Source organism: Canis lupus, chromosome X, assembly GCF_048164855.1.
Source record: "Canis lupus baileyi chromosome X, mCanLup2.hap1, whole genome shotgun sequence".
Lineage (NCBI taxonomy): Eukaryota > Metazoa > Chordata > Mammalia > Carnivora > Canidae > Canis > Canis lupus.
This window is the reverse complement of record NC_132876.1, coordinates 61,547,362-61,566,363: the sequence shown is the minus strand read 5'-3', so window position 1 is coordinate 61,566,363 and position 19,002 is coordinate 61,547,362. Positions and strand designations below refer to the sequence as shown.

The 19,002-nt window shown below is 37.9% G+C and overlaps 1 protein-coding gene and 1 pseudogene across 2 annotated transcripts in view; one reads left to right on the top strand and one right to left on the bottom strand.

Annotated features, from left to right (window-relative positions):
• Nucleotides 1-19,002, top strand: part of SH3BGRL (SH3 domain binding glutamate rich protein like) — a 339,550-nt gene that overhangs the window by 297,006 nt on the left and 23,542 nt on the right. The window lies entirely within an intron of this gene.
• LOC140627813 (leptin receptor overlapping transcript-like 1 pseudogene) lies at nucleotides 2,316-17,964 on the bottom strand (annotated as a pseudogene).

Here is a 19,002-nt window from a genome sequence, read left to right as displayed (position 1 = left end):
ATGAATAATGAAGTGCACAGTATATTTTCATTTCAAAAACACCCACAAACTAAAATAGATATTTAAAATCTTTATTGTTTCATCATCAAAAGTTTTCTTTCCATAGAAGAATGGCAATGCAGTATCAATGCACATTCTATGGAAAACTCATACCTCAAATAACTAGCCTAGAAATCAGAGAGAATACTATGTTGAGCTAGTGTGCAAGATGAAAGACACAATGCTGCCAATGCAATCCGTTTACAGAAAGAATATGCAACTGTTGGAAGAAAGAGTCTATGGCCAAGTGAATAAAACAGTAGCAGTGCACTGCACTGATATTCTAGAACAGATAATGAGGAAGGGCCAGAAGATGTACTTCCTGAAAAAAAAATCAAGTAGATCATAGGCACTGAGTTCCCAACTGTATGGCTAGCTACTTCATGTGTACCTGCACCTTCCTCTTTAGGTTTATATCATTATAACACTGCAAGTCGTTTCTAGCCTACTAAGTGGGACAGCCACATGCAAATCTTTCATTCTGCTTCCCATCTAACAGCGAAAGTCACAACTTGGGTTTTGGCAATAAAACCTGTGGCCTTCAAGCATCTTTAGTAAACCCAAAATTTGTTCCCCTTTTCTTGAGAAATAAACTTCATAAAACAACAAAACGTAGCTGTCATGATCACTCTGAAGGCAAAGTTTGTCATGATCACTCTGAAGGCAAGGTTTGTCATGATCACTCTGAAGGTTTTGTCTGAAGGCAAAATAGTTTTTATGTAAGTATACTGAATAAACACACAAATATCCTCAACAACATACTGTTGAACCAACTTGAACATTTTCATAACTAGCTCTAGAAAAAGGTACTGATAATTGTTGAGATGCAAATGACCACTACGATTTGATCATGCCTGGTTACTGGGGATTTTTTGGTCAGGTCTGTGTTTGAAGTTGCTACACAGCTGGATTTGGCTACTTTGCATTAATTCACACAATAAATGTCATTTAAAAGGAAAGAGCATATCTATCATGATGAAATAAAAATCAAAGAAGTTGAGAGGTATACAGGAAATTTGTCTTAAATATTTTTAAATTACATATGATATAACCCTAGAGAATAAGAACTACAATTACCATGGTCTAAATCTTAAAATCTTAAATTGTTAATGCATCACTTCTCTGCAAGACTAACAAAGTCACTTGTTAATCATGTCAAGGCCTTGCGGGGCAGGGGGCACTTGGCATGTATGGCATAGCAATTACTTTCCAGGTGAGATAAACACCTCTAATTTAAGTGTTATTAAACTATATTTGAAAAGTTATTTTACTTAATATATGCAATGTATAAAATAACTTAAAAGGAGGAAACAGGTAAAGGTTTTCTGGTCTAGGTGACGCAAACATACAACTTTCCCTTATCAGTAGTAGTTCCATGTAAGTCCATTTCATACATGGTAAAATATGAAAGGCTGATAGAGGATCAAACATTTCACTTATAAATAGAAAGAGGATTCAAAAACATGGAATTTCAACGTCGTTTCTTCCCACAATGCAACTCACTCTACTTTAACTATAATAAACATAAATAAAAACCATCTCAGAAATCTGGTTTTACACACTTACCTTTAACAATAAATTCTTCTAACAACTGAGAAGAAAAGCACTCCTTTGTAGCAATTCCATAAGATTATTTTCAATTCTTAAAACACCTGCTCACTGGCAAAACCAGCAACCCTTATGGAGGGCATGGGCATTAATACTTGGCCCCTCTGAGGTAAAAATGCAGCTATATTTGCACTGAGTATACAGGCTATAAGGTATGCCAACAGTCTGCATGTTTGCATAAAATTGGGAGCGATGTCATTCTGACGAATTGAAAACTTTTAACTTTTTGCAATGGAGGTTAAATAATTTTAAGACAAAGATATCTTTTAGCCCAGTAATAGCCAGCAGAAATCTAATTCCTAACCAATGCAAATGGTTTTTACATTTTAAAAAGGCTTAACATTGCATACTGATTTAAAAAAATAACTAAACAGGGACACATAAATATTTAAATTCGGCAGGACACCACAAAAAGCATACTAGAGATAATTGTGAAATCAGTCAAGCTTTTCCAAAAGAGAAAATAATTTTAATCCTTCAGCAAGTCTCTGTGAAAATAGTATGCTTACAATAAAAGTGAGAAGGGAGCACCTAGAATACCCCCAAGAGGCTTGCTGTACCACTCAGCATTCCTACCCCATCTCCTGTGTGTGTGGATGGCCAACAAATGACAAGAAATCCATTTGAAAAAAAAAGAAGTCCATTTGACAATAGTTAAGTAATTCCTTTCACCACTGCTGCCAGCTGAAGTAATCATTGCTTCCAAAGACCAAGAAAAAGCCCAGTGTAGTTGCAAAGATGACTGTGTTTCCTGTTCAGAATAAGTGCACAAGCTCCCCACTCAATCAGATGTGCTCTGGCAAACACAACAGGGAGTCCAAAAGCTGAGACAACAATGCTTGCTGTAAGAAATATGGCAAGTTCCTTACAAGTGTTATTCATAGCATCTATGTCTTCCACTAATCTTTTCGCTATGCAGAATGGAACAGGTGAAAGGATGTAAAACAACAGAACAAAGAGAGGCCAGTATTGGTTGTATATTGGAAGGGCACATCCAAGCATCAAAAACATAAGCCCAATTGCTCCTCCAAAGGACAAACTAATCAATGCTTTGATGCCTGCAATGGCACTGACGTCGCTCCAGGCTCCAGGACTCCAGGCGGCGGTGGCGGCCGGAGACGGGAGACGGGAGACTCTCCTGGCCTGAGATTTAAAGAGAGAACAGCTGGAATGCTACAGTGAGAAGAGTTCGCGCTTCTATCAAGGTAGGAAGATGGAAAAAAAAAAGAAATAAAAGGGCATCCAAGGGGAAGGGGCCCCCACGAGGAGCCGGGCTAAGGCCAGCGGCGAGGGCCGCCAGTACAGAAAAGCCCAGTCCCTGAGAAGGAGGAGCTTTACCAATCTTCCTGGACGGAAAGGCATGAAGAGGACAGAAAGGCTCTCGCAGGGAACTTGGGCAGTATCCCAGAAGGGGCAGTGGAGCCCCCAGGTTCCCAGGGGCACAAACAGAGGAACTGCGCCCCAGGGGAGAGCACACCACACACCGTGGGCTGAGCTCCCTAAAGTCCTGGAGCCTGCACCCCGCAGGGCCCCGGAGCAGCTCCAGTGGGGGCTCCATGGAGCGGGGGCTGCGTGGCCCCAAGAGCCTGATTCCAGTGGCACAGATCCCGGAGACCAGGGTGCTGGAGGACACAGCCCAAGATCCAGGGCTCACCCCCGGACAGGCGGAGGCCGGGAGGACACAGGTGAGCAAGGATGCTCCTGCAGCCAGGCGGCCCCGAGCTGTGCAGATCCGTGCCCACTACCCCCGGAGCAACAACAACTGCAGACTGAGAGCTGCAGTTGTTACTGTGGGAGCTGATTCCAGAGCTGGAGACCTGGTTGACACCACTGTTGTTCCTCCTCCTGGTGTCACTTTGTACCTGGGACTGAGTAGGGGCCTCATAGGATAAACAGCTCCCACTGAGCCCAGCACCTGGTTGGGGGTGCACAGCTCCCCCAGGTGCACACACCTGAGAATCAGCACATCAGGCTCCTCCACCAGCAAACCAGCTGGAAAGACAGGGGAAAAGCAAGTTATTGACCAAGCAGCGCTGGAAAATTCCAGGGGAAGTCTAGGGGCTTACATTATATAGAATCATAAGATACTCCCCCTTGTTTTTTGTTTTCTGTTTGTCCTTACCCCGCTTTTTAATTTTTCTCTCTTTTTCCAAGACAAATTGTTTTTGGACACTCTGCAATGAGCAAAATGACTAGAAGGAAAAACTAACCACAAAAGAAAGGATCAGAAACAGTCCTCTCTCCCAGAGTTACAAAATTTGGAATACAATTCAATGTCAGAAAGCCAATTCAGAAGCACAATTTTAAAGCTACTGGTGGCTCTAGAAAAACTTATAAAGGATTCAAGAGACTTCATGACTGCAGAATTTAGAGCTAATCAGGCTGAAAATTAAAAAGCAATTAAATGAGATGCAATCCAAACTAGAGGTCCTAACGACGAGGGTTAAAGAGGTGGAAGAACGAGTGAGTGACATAGAAGACAAGCTGATGGCAAAGAGGGAAACTGAGGAAAAAAGAGACAATTAAAAGATCATGAGGATAGATTAAGGGAAAAAAATGACAGCCTAAAGAAGAAAAATCTATGTTTAATTGAGGTTCCCAAGGGCGCTGCAAGGGACAGAGGTCCAGAATATGTATTTGAACAAATCATAGCTGAGAACTTTCCTAATCTGGGAAGGGAAACAGGCATTAAGATCCAGGAAATAGAGAGATCCCCCCTAAAATCAATAAAAACCGTTCAACATCTTGACAATAGTGAAGCTTGCAAATTCCAAACATAAAGAGAAGATCCTTAAAGCAGCAAGAGACAAGAAACCTTTAACGTATATGGGGAGGACTATCAGATTAACAGCAGACCTCTCCACAGAGACCTGGAAGGCCAGAAACGGCTAGCAGGATATATTCAGGGTCCTAAAATGAGAAGAACATGCAACCAAGAATACTTTATCCAGCAAGGCTCTCATTCAGAATAGAAGGACAGATAAAAATCTTCCAAGACAGGAAGAAACTGAATGAATATGTGACCACCAAGTCAACTCTGCAAGAAATTTTAAGGGGGACTCTTAAAACTCCCCTTTAAGAAGAAGTCCAATGGAACAATCCACAAAAACAGGGACTGCATAGGTATCATGATGACACTAAATTGATATCTTTCAATAGTAACTCTGAACGTGAATGGGCTTAATGACCCCATCAAAAGGCGCAGGGTATCAGACTGGATAAGAAAGCAGGACCCATATATTTGCTGTCAACAAGAGACACATTTTAGACATAGGGACACCTCCAGCCTGAAAATGAAAGGTTGGAGAACCATTTACCATTCAAATGGTCCTCAAAAGAAAGCAGGGGTAGCCATCCTTATATCAGATAAACAAAAATTTACCCCGAAGACTGTAGTGAGAGATGAGGAGGGACACTATATCATACTTCAAGGATCTATCCAACAAGAGGACTTAACAATCCTCAATATATATGCCCCGAAAGTGGGAGCTGCCAAATATATCAATCAATTAATAACCAAAGTTAAGACATAATTAGATAATAATACACTTATACTTGGTGACTTCAATGTAGCGCTTTCTACACTCGAGAGCTCTCCTAAAAACAACATCTCCAAGGAAATGAGAGGTTAAATGATACATTGGACCAGATGGATTTCACAGATATCTACAGAACTTTACATCCAAACGCAACTGAATACACAATCTTCTCAAGTGCAAATGGAACTTTTTCCAGAATAGACCACATACTGGGTCACAAATCAGTTCTGAACCGATATGAAAAGATTGGGATCGTCCCCTGCATATTCTCAGACCATAATGCCTTCAAATTAGAGCTAAATCACAACAAGAAATTTGGAAGAACTTCAAACACGTAGAGGTTAAGGACCATCCTGCTAAAAGATGTAAGGGTCAACCAGGAAATTAAGGAAGAATTAAAAAGATTCATGGAAACTAATGAGAATGAAGATACAACCATTCAAAACCTTTGGTATACAGCAAAAGCTGTCCTGAGGGGGAAATACATCGAAGTACAAGCATCCATCCAAAAACTGGAAAGAACTCAAATACAAAAGCTAACCTTACACCTAAAGGAGCTAGAGAAAAAACAGCAAATAGATCCTATACCCTGATTCGAGCAGAACTCAACAAAATTGAGACAGGAAGAACTGTGGAACAGATTAAAAAAAATTAGGAGTTGGTTCTTTGAAAGAATTAATAAGATAGATAAACCATTAGACAGCCTTATTAAAAAGAAGAGAGAAAAGACTCACATTAATAAAATCATGAATGAGAAAGGAGAGATCACCACCAATACCTAGGAAATACAAAGGATTTTAAAAACTTACTATGAGCAGCTTACGCCAATAAATTATGCAATCCAGAAACCTTGGACACATTTCTTCAAAACCACAAACTACCAAACTGGAATAGGAAGAAATAGAAAACCTGAACAGGCTGATAACCAGGGAGGAAATTGAAGCAGTCATCAAACACCTCCCAAGACACAAAGTTCAGGGCCAGATGGCCTCCCAAGGGAATTCTATCAATCGTTTAAAGAAGAAACCATACCTATTCTACTAATGGTGTTTGGAAAGAAGAAAGAGATGGAGTACTTCCAACCTCAATCTATGTGGCCAGCATCACCTTAATTACAAAACCACAAAAAGACACCACCAAAATGGAGAATTATAGACCAATATCTCTGATGAGCATGGATGCAAAAATTCTCAACAAGATACTAGCCAAAAGGATCCAATCGTACATTAAGAAAATTCTTCACCATGACCAAGTAGGATTTAATCTCGGGACACAAGGCTGGTTCAACACTCGTAAAACAATCAATGTGATTCATCATATCAGCAAGAGAAAAACGAATAAACATATGATCCTCTCAATAGATGCAGAGAAAGCCTTTGACAAAATCCAGCATCCATTCCTGATCAAAAGCCTTCAGAGTGTAGGGATAGAGGGAACATTATTCAACATTTTAAAAGCCATCTACGAAAAGCCCACTGAAAATAAATTCTCAATGGGGAACCACTGGGAACCTTTCCCCTTTGATCAGGAACAAGACAGGGATGTCCACAATCACCAGTGCTATTCAACATAGTAGTAGAAGTCCTAGCCTCAGCAACCAGACAACAAAAAGACATTAAAGGTATTCAAATTGGCAAAGAAGACGTCAAACTCTCCCTCTTCACCAATGACATGATACTCTACATAGAAAACCCAAAAGCTTCCACCCCAAGATTGCTAGAACTCATACAGCAATTTGGCAGCGTGGCAGGATACAAAATCAATGCCCAGAAGTCAGTGGCATTTCTATACACTAACAATGAGACTGAAGAAAGAGAAATTAAGGAGTCAATCCCATTTACAATTGCACCCAAAAGCATAAGATACCTAGGAATAAACCTAACCAAAGAGGTAAAGGATCTATACCCTCAAAACTATAGAACACTTCTGAAAGAAATTGAGGAAGGCACAGAGATGGAAAAATATTCCATGCTCATGGATTGACAGAATTAATATTGTGAAAATGTCAATGTTACCCAGGGCAATTTACACATTTAATGCAATCCCTATCAAAATACCATGGACTTTCTTCAGAGAGTTAGAACAAATTATTTTAAGATTTGTGTGGAATCAGAAAAGACCCCGAATAGCCAGGGGGAATTTTAAAAAAGAAAACCATAGCTGGGGGCATCACAATTCCAGATTTCAGGTTGTACTGCAAAGCTGTGGTCATCAAGACAGTGTGGTACTGGCATAAAAACACACACATAGATCAATAGAACAGAATAGAGAATCCAGTAGTGGACCCACGACTTTATGGTCAACGAATATTCGAAAAAAGAGTAAAGACTATCCACTGGAAGAAAAACAGTCTCTTCAATAAATGGTGCTGGGAAAATTGGAAATCTACATGCAGAAGAATGAAACTAGAGCACTCTCTTGCACCATATACAAAGATAAACTCTCAAAATGCATGAAAGATAGAAATGTGAGACAAGATTCCATCAAAATCCTAGAGGAGAACACAGGCAACACCCTTTTTGAACTCGGCCACAGTAACTTCTTGCAAGATATATCCACGAAGGCAAAAGAAACAAAAGCAAAAATGAACTATTGGGACTTCATCAAGATAAGAAGCTTTTGCACAGCAAAGGATACAGTCAATAAAACTAAAAGACAACCTACAGAATGGGAGAAGATATTTGCAAATGACGTATCATTTAAAGGGCTAGTTTCCAAGATCTATAAAGAACTTATTAAACTCAACAGCAAAGAAACAAGCAACCCAATCATGAAATGGGCAAAGACATGAAGGGAAATCTCACAGAGGAAGACATAGACATGGCCAACAAGCACAGGAGAAAATTCTCTGCATCACTGGCCATCAGGGAATTACAAATCAAAACCACAATGAGATACGAACTCACACCAATGAGAATGGGGAAAATTAACAAGGCGGGAAACCACAAATGTTGGAGAGGGTGTGGAGAAAAGGGAACCCTCTTACACTGCTGGTGGGAATGTGAACTGGTGCAGCCACTCTGGAAAACTGTGTGGAGGTTCCTCAAAGAGTTAAAAATAGACCTGCCCTATGTCCCAACTATTGCACTGCTTGTGATTTACCCCAAAGATACAGATGCAATGAAACGCCGGGACACCTGCACCCCGATGTTTCTAGCAGCAATGTCCACAATGGCCAAACTGTGGAAGGAGCCTCAGTGTCCATCGAAAGATGAATGGATAAAGATGTGGTTTATGTATACAATGGAATATTACTCAGCCATTAGAAATGACAAATATCCACCATTTGCTTCAACGTGGATGGAACTGGAGGGTATTATGTTGAGTGAAATAAGTCAATCGGAGAAGGACAAACATTATATGTTCTCATTCATTTGGGGAATATAAATAATAGTGAAAGGGAATGGAGGGGAAGGGAGGGAGAAGAAATGGGTAGGAAATATCAGAAAGGGAGACTGTACATGGAAGGCTCCTAACTCTGGGAAACGTACCAGGGGTGGGGGTGACTGGGTTGCGGGCATTGAGTGGGGCACTTGACAGGATGAGCACTGGGTGTTATTCTGTATGTTGGCAAATTGAATTCCAATAAAAAATAAATTTATTATTTAAAAAAAGATTATTCATCGTGACCAAGTGGGATTTACCCCGGGATCAAGGTTGGTTCAACACTCATGGAGAAATCAATGTGATTGATCATATCAGAAAGAGAAAAAAAGAAGTCTATGATCCTCTCAATAGATGCAGATAAATCATTTGACAAAATACAGCATCTATTCCTGATCAAAACTCTTTAGAGTGTAGGGATAGAAGGAACATTCCTCAGCTCCTTAAAAGTCATCTATGAAAAGACCACAGCAAATATCATTCTCAATGGGGAAACACAGGGAGCCATCCCCATAAGACCAGGAACATGCCAGGGATGTCCACTCTCACCACTGCTATTCAACATAGTCTTAGAATTCCAAGCCTCAGCAATCAGGGAACAAAGAGAAATAAAAGACATTCAAATTGTCAAAGAAGAAGTCAACCTCTCCCTCTTTGTAGATGACATAATACTCTACATAGAAAAACCAGAAGTCCCCACCCCAAGATTGCTAGAACTCATACAGCAATTTGGCAGTGTGGCAGGATACTAAATCATTTCCCACAAATTAGTTGCATTTTTATACTCTAAGAATGAGACTGAAGAAAGAGAAATTAAGGAGTCAATCCCATTTACAACTGCACCCAAAAGCATAAGATACGTAGGAATAAACCTAACCAAAGTGGTAAAGGTACTATACCCTAAAAACCACAGAACACTTCTGAAAGAAATTGAGGAAGACACAAGGAGATGGGAAAATATCCCATGCTCATAGATTGGAAGAATTAATATCATGAAAATGTCAATGTTACCCAGGGCAATTGAGAGGTTCAATGCAATCCCTATCAAAATACCATGGACTTTCTTCAGAGAGTTGCCACAAATAATCTTAAGATTTGTGTGGAATCAGAGAAGACACTGAATAGCCAGGGGAATATTAAAAAAGAAAACCATAGCTGGGGTCATCACAATGCTAGATTTCAGGTTGTACTGCAAAGCTGTGGTCATCAAGACAGTGTGGTACTGGCACAAAAACAGACACATAGATCAATGGAACAGAAAAGAGAATCTAGAAGTGGACCCTGAACTTTTTGGTCAACTAAGATTCGACAAACCAGGAAAGACTCTCCACTGGAAGAAAGACAGTCTCTTCGATAAATGGTTATGGGAAAATTGGACATCCACATGCAGTAGAAGTTAGCTAGAGCATTCTCTTACATCATACATAAAGATAAACTCAAAATGGATGAAAGATCTAAATGTGAGACAAGATTCCATCAAAATCCTAGAGGAGAACACAGGCAACACCCTTTTTGAACTCAGCCACATTAACTTCTTGCAAGATACATCCACGAAGGCAAAAGAAACAAAAGCAAATATGAACTATTAGGACTTCATCAAGATAAGAAGCTTTTGCACAACAAAGGATACAGTCAACAAAACTCAAAGACAACCTACAGAATGGGAGAAGATATTTCCAAATGACCTATCAAATACAGGGCTAGTATCCAAGATCTATAAACAATCCAATCATGAAATGGGCAAAAGACACGGACATTAATTTCACAGAGGAAGACATAGACATGGCCAACAAGCACAGGAGAAAATGCTCTGCATCAGGGAAATACAAATCAAAACCACAATGAGATACCACCTCACAAAAGTGAGAATGGGGAAAATTAACAAGGCAGGAAACCACAAATGTTGGAGAGGATGCGGAGAAAAGGGAACACTCTTACACTGCTGGTGGGAATGTGAACTGGTGCAGCCACTCTGGAAAACTGTGTGGAGGTTCCTCAAAGAGTTAAAAATAGACCTGCCCTACGACTGAGCAATTGCACTGTTGGGGATTTACCCCAAAGATACAGATGTAATGAAACACTGGGACACCTGCACCCCAATATTTCTAACAGAAATGTCCACAATAGCCAAACTGTGGAAGGATCCTCGGTGTTCATCGAAAGATGAATGGATAAAGAAGATGTGGTTTATGTATACAATGGAATATTTCTCAGCCATTAGAAATGACAATTACCCACCATTTGCTTAGACGTGGATGGAACTGGAGGGTATTATGCTGAGTGAAATAAGTCAATCAGAGAAGGACAAACATTATATGTTCTCATTCATTTGGGGAATATAATAATAGTGAAAGGGAATAGAAGGGAAGGGAGAAGAAATGTGTGGGAAATATCAGAAAGGGAGACGGAACATAAAGACCCCTAACTCTGGGAAACGAACTAGGGGTGGTGGAAGGGGATGAGTGCGGGGGTGGTGGTGAATGGGTGATGGGCACTGATGGGGGCACTTGACGGGATGAGCACTGGGTGTTATTCTGTATGTTGGCAAATTGAACACTAATAAAAAAATAAATTTATTATTAAAAAAATAAACCAAAAACATATAGTAAGAGATTAAGAAGGGCAATATATCATAATAAAAGGGTCTATCCAATAAGAAGATCTAACAATTGTAAATATTTATGTTCCAACTGGAAGTCCCCAAATATATAAATCAATAGTAACATTTATGAAAACTCATTAATAATAATTCAGTAATAGTAGGGGACTTGAACATCCCAATCACAGCAATGGACAGATTGTCTATGCAGACTATTGATAAGGAAACAATGACATTGAATGACTTACTTGACCAGTATGAATGGACTTTACAGATATAGTCAGAACATTTCATCCTAAAGCAGCAGAAAACACATTCTGTTTGAGTACACATGGAACATTCTCCACAATAGATCACATGCTGCATTACAAATGAGGCCCTAACCAGTATGAAATGATTGAATCATATCATGCCTATTTTCAGACCACAATACTATGAAACTTGATTACAACCACAGGAATGAAAAAGTGGTAGGATCACAAATTCATGGAGGTTGATGAACATCCCACTTAAAAATGAATGGGTTAACCAAGAAAATAAGAAAGAAGAAAAAGATACATGGAAGCAAATGAAAATGAATACACAATATTCCAAAACCTTTGGTATGCAGAAAAGGTTGTCCTAGGAGGGAATTATATAGTAATACAGGCCTTCATCAAGAAGGAAGTCTCAAATACACAACCTAACCTTACACCTAAAGGGGCTGGAAAAAGAATAGCAAATAAAGCGTAAAGCCAGCATAAAAAGGGGAATAGTAAAGACTAATAAATTACTAGGAAATTAAGTCCAACCATACATTAAAATAATTATTCACCAGGATCAAGTGGAATTTATTCCATGGCTTCAGGGATGATTCATTATTTGCAAAACAATGAACATGATACACCACATTAATAAAAGAAAGAAAAAGAACCATATAGATGAATAGATGCAGAAAAAGCATTTGACAAAATATAGCACATTTCTTGATAAAAATCCCTCAGTACAGTAAGTCTAGAAGGACCATACCATCATAAAGACCATATACAAAAGACCCACAGCTAATATCATCCTCAATGTGGAAAAACTGAGAGCTTTTCTTGTATGGTCAGGAACATAACAAGGATGGCCACTCTCACCACTGTTGTTCATCAGAATACTGGAACACCTAGCCTTAGCAATCAGATAACAAAAAGAAATGGCCTCCAAATCAGCAAGGAAGAATTCAAACACTAATTATTTGCAGATCATATGATACACTATGTAAAAACTCCAAAATACTCCACCAAAAAATTGCTAGAACTTATAAATAAATTCAGCAAAGGCGCAGGATATAGAATTCATGCAGAGAAATCTGTTGCATTTCCGTACACCAATAACAAAGCAGCAGAAAGAGAAATCAAGGAATCGACACCATTTACAATTGTGCCCAAAACAGTAAGATACTTACAAATAAATGTAACCAAAGTGGCAAAAAATGTATACACTGAAAACAATAGAACACTTTTGAAAGAAATTGAAGAAGACTGGAGGAAGTGGAAAAACATTCTGGGCTTACGGATTGGAAGAACAAATATTGTTTAATTTTGTATAATACTCAAAGCAATCTATACATTCAATGTAATCCTGATGAAAATAACACCAGATTTTTTTAATAAAATAATTTTTCAGATTTTTTTTTTACAAAACTAGAGCAAGCAATCCTAATATTTGTATGGATCCAGAAAAGACCCTGAATAACCAAAAGAATGTTGAAAAAGAAAAGCAAAGCAGGAGACACCACAATTCTAGACCTCAAGCTCTAGTACAGAGCTATACTTATAAAGACAGATTGGTACTCACACAAAAACAGACTCATAGATGAAGGAAACAGAATAGAGTTCCAGAAATGCACCCACAACTATGTGGTAAATTTAATGTTTGACAATGCAAAAAAAGAAATGTCCAATGGAAAAAAGTCTCTTCAACACATGGTGCTGAAAAAAAAGGACAGTGCCATGGAGAGAATGAAGTTATACCACTTTCTTACATCACACACAAAAATAAATTTATTTTTTTTTAATTTTTTTAAATTTATTTATGATAGTCACAGAGAGAGAGAGAGAGGCAGAGACATAGGCAGAGGGAGAAGCAGGCTCCAGGCACCGGGAGCCCGATGTGGGATTCGATCCCGGGTCTCCAGGATCGCGCCCTGGGCCAAAGGCAGGCGCCAAACTGCTGCGCGACCCAGGGATCCCCAAAAATAAATTTAAAAAGGATGAGAGAACTAAGTCTAAGACATGAAACCATCAAAATTTTAGAGAAGAACACAGGCAACAACCCCTTTGACCATGGCAGCAGCAACTTCTTACTAGGCATGTCTCCAGAGGCAAGGCAAACGAAAGCAGAAATGAACTATCAGGACCTCATCAAGATAAAAAGCTTCTACACAACAAAGAAAACAATGAAAAAACTATAAGAGAACCAAAGGAATGGGATAATATATCAGATAAAGGGCTAATATTCAGAATCTATAACAAACTCATCAAAATCAGCACTCCAAAAAGACTCCAATTAAGAAGTGTGCAGAAGACATGAGCAGACATTTCTCCAAGGAAGATATATAAATGCCTAAAATACATGAAAAGAAATTCAGGGATGCCTGGGTGGCTCAGTGGTTGGGCATCTGCCTTTGGCTTGGGGTGTGATCCTGGGGTTCTGGGATCAAGTCCCGCATTGGGCTTCCTGCATGGAGCCTGCTTCTCCCTCTGCCTGTGTCTCTGCCTCTCTCTCTCTGTGTCTCTAATGAATAAACAAGATCTTAAAAAAAAAATTCAACATCATTCATCATCAGGGAAACGCAAATCAAAACCACGATGAGATGCCACCTCATACTGTGAGAATGGCTAAAATAAACAAAACAAAAACAACAGATGTTGATGAGAATGTGGGGAAAGGTGAACCCTCTTTCACTGTTGATAGGAATCCAAACTGGTGCAGCCACTGTGGAAAACAGTATGGAAGTTCCTTAAAAAGTTAAAAAAAAGTTAAAAATAGATTTACCCTATGCCCCAGCAATTGTATTACTAGGTATTTATCTAAAAGGCACAAAAATGCTGATTCAAAGGGGCAGATACACAGCAATGTTTGTAGCAGCTCTGTCAACAGTAGCCAAATTATAGAAAGAGCCAAAATGTCCATTGACTGATGTATGGATAAAGAAGATGTTATATAGGCACACCTGGGTGTCTCAGTCAGTTAAGGAGCCAGCTTTTGGTTTCAGCTCAGGTTATGGTCTTGTGGTGGTGAGACTAAGCACTCCATCAGGCTCTGTGCTCATTATGGAGTCTTCAGATTTTCTCTCCTTCCCTCTCTCTCTCTCTATAGTTCATGCTTGCTCATAAATAAATAAATAAACAAATAGCCATAAAAAGAATGTAATCAAGCCATTTACAAGGACATGGGTGGAGCTGGAGTGTATTTTCTAAGTGAAATAAGGCAGAGAAAAAAATACCATATAATTTCACTGATATGTAGAATTTAAGAAACAAAACAGATGATGGGCTAAGTGGGCTATGATGGGGTGACAGACTAAGTGGGTGATGGGCATTAAGGAAATCAAACTTGTGATGAACCCTGGGTGTTATCTGTAAGTGATGAATCACTAAATTATACTCTTCAAGTCTGTACTACACTTTATATTAACTAACTTGAGTCTAAATTTAAGGAAAAAAAAAAGCAGGATCTATCTATATGCTTCATATAAGAGAGAGACACATTTTATACTAAAAGATACCTACAGATTAAAGTTGGAATGGAGAAACATTTACATTTCAAGTGAATGTCAGACTGGCAATACATATATTGGACAAAATAGCTGATATTTATTTTTCAAATATTTCATTTTTAAATAATCTTTACACCCAATATGGAGCTCAAACTCACAACCCCAGGATCAAGAGTCCCATTCTCCACTGACTAAGCCAGTGAAGCTCTCCTAAATAGATTTTTAAAAAAGACTGAAACAAGAGATGAAGAAGGGCACTATATAATAATAAATAGGACAATCAAACAAGAAGATATACCAATTGTAATTAAGCACCAAACACAAGTGCACCTAAATACATACAGTATTTAATAAGAAACATAAAGTAACTAATTGGTAATAATAAAATAATAGTAGGAGACTATAAAACCCCACTAACATCAATTCACAGATCTTCCAAATATAAAATCAAGGTAACAGTGGCTTTCAATGACATACTGGTCTAGGTATATTGAACAGATATATTTGGAATATTCCATCCTGAAACAGCAGAATACACATTCTTTTCAAGTGCACATGGGATATTTTGGAGAAGAGATCACATATTAGGCCAAAAAACAAGCCTGTAGAAATTCAAGAAGATTGATGTCATACCAGACATATTTTCTGACCACAAAGCTATGAAACTAGAAATCAACACAAGAAATCTAGAAAGAGCACAAATACATGGAGGTTAAATAACATGCTACTAAACCATGAATAGGTCAACCAGAAAATCAAAGAAGAAATTTAAAAAACAAATGGAAACAAATGAAAATGAAAACACAATGTATTAAAACCTCTGGGGGAAAAAAAACCTCTGGGATGAGGCAAAAGCAGTTCTAAGAAGCTGTGATAAACACTGGGTGTTATATGCAACTGATGAATTATTGAAAACTAGATTTGAAACTAATGATGCAGTATTTATTGGCTAACTGAATTTAAATTACAAAGTTTATAGCAATACAGGCCTACCTCATGAAGCAAGAAAAATCTCAAATAACCTTACACCTAAAGGAGCTAGAAAAATAACTGCATGCAAAACTAACCAGCAAAAGAAAGGAAATGTTCAAAAACTATAAATGATATAGAAACTAGAAAAAATATAGAACAGATTAATGAGGCCAGCAATTAGTTCTTTGAAAATATTAGTAAAATTGATAAGTGTCTATGCAAATTTATCAGGTAATAAAATAATTCAAATAAATAAAGTCACAAATGAGATCAGAGAAATAACCTATACCATAGGAATACAAACAATTATATGAGAATATTATGAAAAGCTATATGAAAACAAATTGGACAACCTGGATAAAATGAATAAATTCCTAAAAACACATCAACTACCAAGGCTGAAATAGGAAGAAATAGAAAATTTGAACAGACTGATAACTAGCAAAGAAATTTAATAGATAATAATAATAATATATATATATTTTTAAAACCTGCCAAGAAACAAGTCCAGACTGCATGGGTTCATAGGCAAACTATCTTTCAAGAAGAGTTAATCCCTATTCTTCTGTAACTATTCTAAAAATAGAAATGGAAGGAAAACATCCAAATTCATTCTTTGGGCCAGCATTACCCTACCAGACCAGAGAAGAATACCACTAAAAAACAACCTAGAGACCAATATCTCTGGCGAACTTAGATGCAAATTTCTCAACAAAATACTAGCAAATTGAATTTGATAATACATTAAAATCATTCACTATGATGACATAGAGTTTATTCCTGGGGTGCAAGTGTGATTCAATATTTGCAAATCAATCAATGAGATATATCATATCTGTAAGAGAAAGTATTAGAACCATATGATCATTTTAATAGATGCAGAAAAAGAATTTGACAAAGTACTTGTATTCATAATAAAAAAAAATCATTAGACAAGTAGGTTTAGAGAGAACATACCTCAACATAATGAAGGCCATGCATAAAAAACCCAGAGTTAACATCATGCTTGATGGAGGAAAATTGAGAGCTTTTCCCTTAAGTTCAGGAACAAGACAGTGATCATCACTCTCAGAGCTTTTATTCAGTATACTACTGGAAGTCTTAGCCACAGCAATCAGGCAATAAAAAGAAATAAATGGCATCCAAATCAGCAAGGAGAAGTACCATATTCCCTATTTGCAGATGACATGATACTCTACATAGTCTAAAAAGCTACGTACACACAGACACACAGACACACAGACACACACACACACACACACACAGAAACCTGCTAGAGCTGATAAATGAATTCAATAGTCATAGGATACAAAATCAGTGTATATAAATGCTTTATTTGTATAAAACAATAATGAAGCAGAAAAAAAGACATTAAGAAAACAATCTCATTTCCAATTGCTGCAAAAATTATAAGATCCTAGCAATAGACTTAACAAAAGATGTGAAAGTTCTGTACTCTGAAAAGTATAGAATACTGAGAAAAGAAATTGATGATGACACAAAGAAACGGAAAGATATTCCATTCTCATGGATTGGAAAAACAAATATTTTAAAAATGTGTAAACTACCCAAAGCTAACTATAGATTTAGTACAATCATTATCAAAATACTAACAGTATTTTTCAATAGGACTAAAAGAAACAACTGAAAACTTTGTATGGAACCACAAAAGACCCTAATAGCCAAAGTAACCTTGAAAAAGAAAAGCAAAGCTAGAGACATCATAATTCTGTACTTCAAGATATATTACAAAGCTGTAGTAATCAAAACAGTGGTACAGACACAAAAATAGACACATATATCAATAGAACAGAGTAGAAAATCCAGACATAAATCCACAACTAAATAGTAAATTAATGTTCAACAAAGTAGGAAAGAATATCCAATGGAAGAGAGCAGTCTGTTCAACATATTGTGTTGGGAAACTGGACAGTTTCATGCAAAGGAAAGAAACCAGGCACTTTCTTTCACCATACAGAAAATTGAAATCCAGGTGGTTTAAAGACCTAAATGTGAGACCTAAAACCATCAAAATCCTAGAAGAGAATACCAGCAGTAACCTCTTTGACACCAGTCATATCGACTTTTTTCTTGATATGTTTCTTGGAGCAAAGGAAACAAAAGCAAACATAAAGTATTGGGACCATAACAAAATAAAAAACTTCTGCACAGTAAACAAAAACAATTAACAAAACTAAAAGGCAGCTTATGGAATGGGAAAATATATTTACAAGTGACATATCCAATAAAGAGTTAGTATCCAAAATATACAAAGCTGGGCAGCCCCGGTGGCGCAGCAGTTTAGCGCCGCCTGCATCCCAGGGCGTGATCCTGGAGACCCTGGATTGAGTCCCACCTCGGGCTCTGCATGGAGCCTGCTTCTCCCTCTGCCTGTGTCTCTGCCTCTCTCTCTCTCTCTCTCTCTCTGCATCTCTATGAATGAATAAATAAAATCTTAAAAAAATATATACAAAGCTTATACACCACCCAAAACATGAATAATCTAGTTCAAAATGAATAGATGACATGAATGGATATTTCTCCAAGAAAGACATACAGATGGCCAAAAGACACATAAAAATGTGTTCATCACTTACCATCAAGAAAATGCAAAGAACTACAATGAGCTATCACCTAACACCTGCCAGAATGCTTAAAATCAGCAACACAAGAAACAACAGGTGTTGGTGAAGATGTGGAGATAAGGGAATCCCCTTGCACTGCTAGTGGGAAGGCAGAGTGGTGCAGCTAGTGTGGAAAACAGGATGAAGTTTCCTCAAAATTAAAAATAGAACTACTCTATGATCGAGCAATCACACTACTAGGTATTTATCTGTAGAATACAAGAACACAAATTCAAAGGATACATACACTCCTGTGTTTATAGCAGCATTATATACAATAGTGAAGTCGTGGAAGCTGCTCAAGTGGTCCATCAATTGATGAATGGACAAACAAGTTGTGATATGTATATACACACACATATTATTCAGGCATAAATAATGAAATCTTGCCATTTTCAATGTCATGAATGGAGCTAAAGATTATAATGCTAAATGAAGTAAGTCACAGAAAGATGAGTACCATATGATTTCATTCATATGTAGAATGTACAA